This window comes from Dipteris shenzhenensis, chromosome 5 (assembly GCF_047967505.1).
Source record: "Dipteris shenzhenensis isolate YYH24624 ecotype China chromosome 5, Dip_SZ_1.0, whole genome shotgun sequence".
NCBI lineage: Eukaryota > Viridiplantae > Streptophyta > Polypodiopsida > Gleicheniales > Dipteridaceae > Dipteris > Dipteris shenzhenensis.
This window is the reverse complement of record NC_141600.1, coordinates 14,410,870-14,415,238: the sequence shown is the minus strand read 5'-3', so window position 1 is coordinate 14,415,238 and position 4,369 is coordinate 14,410,870. Positions and strand designations below refer to the sequence as shown.

General features: G+C 46.6%; 1 pseudogene; it reads right to left on the bottom strand.

Annotated features, from left to right (window-relative positions):
• Positions 1-2,299: 2,299 nt before the first annotated feature.
• LOC147901659 (molybdate transporter 1 pseudogene) lies at positions 2,300-3,857 on the bottom strand (annotated as a pseudogene).
• Positions 3,858-4,369: the final 512 nt, after the last annotated feature.

Below are 4,369 nucleotides of genomic sequence, written 5' to 3'. Positions count from 1 at the left end.
ATTTCCTCTCTTATTTCATGTCTTCTCTTTTTTCCTCTCTTTTCCCTCCCTCTTTTCCCCTCTTTTCCCTCTTTTTCCCTCTCTATTCTCTCTTCCTCCGCTCTCTTTTCCCTCTTTTTCCCCTCTCTTATTTCCTCTCTTTCCTTTCTTTTCTCCTCTCTTTTCTCTCTTTTCTACTCTCTTTTTCCCCTATCTTTTCTCTCTTTGAAAACATACGGCATAAGGACTAGAAGACCTATAAAAATCAAAAACAAAAAGGGAATCCATAAGGACCACTTTGTCCATATATAGCCTACTTACAATGACTTGTTTGCTAGACATTCTTTCATTGTGACCATGCAAAGAAAGGTTAATATATAGACCTTCAATGTTGTCCTTGGAGGTAAGGACAAGCCCATGACATTGTTCAACACAAGGAGCAAGAAAAGTTGTTTACTATAAGATTTGTGCATATACCACCAAGGTAGGCCTCATCAATCTCTCTCTCTCTCTCTCTCTCTCTCTCTCTCTCTCTCTCTCTCTCTCTCTCTCTCGCTCTCCTTGGGGGGTTTAGTTCAAAAACATTTAGTGTACCGCATGCATTCAAAAGGAGGGGTATTTAGTTCAAGTAATTTTTTTGAAGAGAGGGCTCCCTCTCATATACTAAACTGTAATTACATTTTGCAAATCGGAGTACTCTATAATACTTTGGTCTTTTCATCGTTTGATCTTTGATGAAGAGCTACCCTCTCCTTTTTCATCTCTCTTCTTCTTCTTATCGTTCACTAATTCTCTTTTCTTTTGCTCCTTACTCCAAGGGGCTTCCTTGGGCGTGTGGCCTTCCTCTTGGATATAGCTCAACATACACTCAATAGAATCCTCCAGGATTTTGTGATCGGTCTTGTCCTGGTCGGAATACTTCTCTGTGGCATGTGTGGAGGGACACAGATGCGCCCTAACCATCCTTTATATCATAATACTGACGGTACAACTCCTCCAAGTATGCTAGGGGCCATTGGGAGTAGTAGAGACAGAGCGACGAGAAGGGAGCGACAAGAGAGCGACCAAGTGTAGCAAAGTGGAAGGAGTAAAAGGAGGGGAACGATGAGAAGGAAATGACAAAAGAGAAACGAGAAGGGAATAGGGAGTAGACCGGAATGAAACGGCGAGAGATATAGCACAGGAGTGGTGTGAGATAAACAAGAGAGGAGGGGAGACTTTAAACATTGAGGGAGGATGAAGCAGATAAGGGAAAAGCAAAGAATCAACTATACAAAAGCTGAGGAGGATTAAGTGGATAGGGTGATAGGGGATGTGATTGGCGCAGATTGTGGAATAAAGGAGAGTGGATGCAATAAAGTTTCCTAGAATAATAATCTTTTTGGAATATATTGGCTTGTGCGATATATATAATTTTTTGAATAGAAGTGAGTGTGAATGTAGCTTTGTTTGTACCCTGAATTCTTTTACAGATTGTGGAATAAAGGAGAGTGGATGCAATAAAGTTTCCTAGAATAATAATCTTTTTGGAATATATTGGCTTGTGCGATATATATAATTTTTTGAATAGAAGTGAGTGTGAATGTAGCTTTGTTTGTACCCTGAATTCTTTTACAGATGTTGAATGAGTGCCAGGTGATATGATTTGTAATGTGTTTTATATGCCTATATTTGGTGGATGCACTAAAGTTTCCTAGAATCATCGTTTCGAAATATATTAGCTTGTGCGATATATATAGTTTTTTTAATAGAAGTGAATGTGAATGTAGCTTGTTTGTATCCTGAATTCTTTTACAGATCTTCAATGAGTGCCTTGATATGATTTGTAATGTCTTTTATATGCCTCTATATTTGGCTTTTTTTTCAAACATATTATAAATGGAACGCCCTCCTCCCTGACAGTCTTCCATAAATAGATCAGGGACATCGACGGCTTTACATACCCGACAGTCATCCCTTGTAGCCGCTTCCTAGGGGTCATCACCTGGGCGTACCCATCGTAGGTCCAAAAAGAGTAGTAAGGGTCGTGGCTGTTCTGGTGGCACGAGGGATGTAGACAAGTTTGTACACACTCCCATCCCTTGAAATGTTTCTTTGGGGGGGGAGGGGGGATGTACATCAAAGTGAGTTCAGTGGAAAAGCGATCTCAACTAGGGATCTACAGACATGCAGAAAAAGAATCTTGGAAACTGCAATCTCAGGGTCTAGGAATTTAAACAGACAGATTCCCACTGGAGCCTGGCAATATAAGAAAATATATGTTCAAGCGCAGATCTTAAGGCTAGCTTAACGGCAAGTGATTGCGTACTACGACTATCTTAAGGCTAGCTTAACGGCGAGAGATTGCGTACAAAGTCGTAGTGAATTGATTAAAGAGCATCGAGATGATGCCGGAGCATTATTTATGGGAAGAGCGATCAGCAAGGCGAGTTGCATGGCGTGCATGCAGCGAAGTGCTCGCGTACAATCGACAGCAGCCGCTTGACCCCTTCCAAATCCTTCATCGCCTGCACCTTCAACAGAACATGCAGCACCAGAGCAAACACAAACCCAATGGCTGCATTCGAGCTACCCAGCGACACCGCCGCACACCCCAGCACCACCATCATCTCCCCCCTCCCTCCTTGATCCCTGCACGCCATCGCCAGCTCCACCCCCGCATAGAACAATAGCACCCCCAGCAATCCCACCGGATACCCCAGCAATACCTTCACCAGTGTGCTCCCCACTAGCAGCCCCAGCACCAGCTTCCCCAGCCCCAGCATCACTACCGCTGCCCCGCTGCTCGCCCCGAACCTCCACTGCCCCGCCAGCCCCCCCGCCCCATGGCACACCGGCATTGCCCCGAACCAGCACCCCACCAGATTCATCACCCCCACGCTCGTCGATACTGCCGTCGGCGTCACCCCTTTCTTCTCCGGATACAGGTCGCGAGATAGCTTGCACACCGCGATCACCGAATTCAGCAACGAGAGCGGTATCTGCGGTACTGCGGCTCTTATGAACCCCTTCTTCCAGTCTTCCCTCGAGATGTGCACCACATGTGGCGTCGAAGGTCCCAGCCGCAGTTGTTTACCGATACTCGGTCTTCGGATGAATGTGAGCACTATGCCCAGCCCGAACACTATCATGGCTGTCGGAAGCAATTCCATCTTTCTTCGGAAGGAGCTCTTGCCAGGGGCTGCTCCAACGTTGTCCGTGCTCGCCTCTACTCCTGCTGAGTCGTCTTTTTCCTGTTCTTCCGGACTAATTTCTGATCGCCGAGCTTGCTGGTTCTGCTCAGACACACAACGCGGGGCCAAACTGTCCCCTGAACCCGTCACAAGCACGATGAAACAAAAAGCGATTATAGCCAGCAGTAAACCATCTAGACCCAACCACGGCCGATTACCAATAGCCTTGTCCTTCGCGAAATCCTGCCGCTTCAGCACATACTTGGAGGCGGTAATAGCAAAAGACAGACCCTGAGCGAGCTGGATGCCACGAACCACAGGCAAGGGCATCAAACGTTGGACTAAACCCATCAATCTAGTTACTCCCAGAAAGAACAGAAACGCCGAAGTGGTGATGCCAGCAGCCATGATCTGGGGAATGGAGAGCGGGTCGCCTTGCGTGATGGCAACGGCAGCGATTGATTTCATGGGCTGGACGGGCATGGGGACGCCGAACAACAAACCGGTGATGATATTATACAAGCCGGTGAAGATGAGAGTGGTGCCGAGGTCGAGGCCATTGACGAGGGTGAGGGCAACGACGATGGGGACGAAGGTGCCAAGGTCACCGAGGGCACCACTAGCCTCGGTCCAAAGGACCTTATAGCGGAGGTTAGACAGCAGGAGGCCGCCATAGCCACGGCTTTGAGAAAATGGTTTCTCCATACGTGCAGACGCACAATGCAAAGGCAATGCGTTGTCCTGCCAGACTATATAAACCGCCCACGTTTCATCGCTAAGCCGCTTCACACATTGGCTTGCCCTTTTGGCTTCGCAAAGTATACTAAACAATAAAAATTTTATAAATCCGACACCGTTGACTAACATTTTGATTTTTTTCCCCCATTTTAATACAAATTTTGATCACTTTCTTGCGCACAAGAAAACTCTTTTTCTTTTGTGCAATCCCATACCTTTGACTAACGGTGGGGACCCATGGGGCTTCTAAACATCTCTCTCTACTATCTTATTGCTTTCACGTATCATGTCTAGCCTCACGAGTGTGTGTAGGTCCTTACTCCACATGTACATGTAAACCCGAGGAGACATTTTTGCTCCATCCATGCCATCCGGCCCCAGGCCTTAGCTTAGCGGGATTTAATCCTCCTCTATTCCATCTGAGTAGCCTAGAGAACTCTCATGCCCTCTTGTCCCAAGCCTTAGCTCAATTGGGTGTA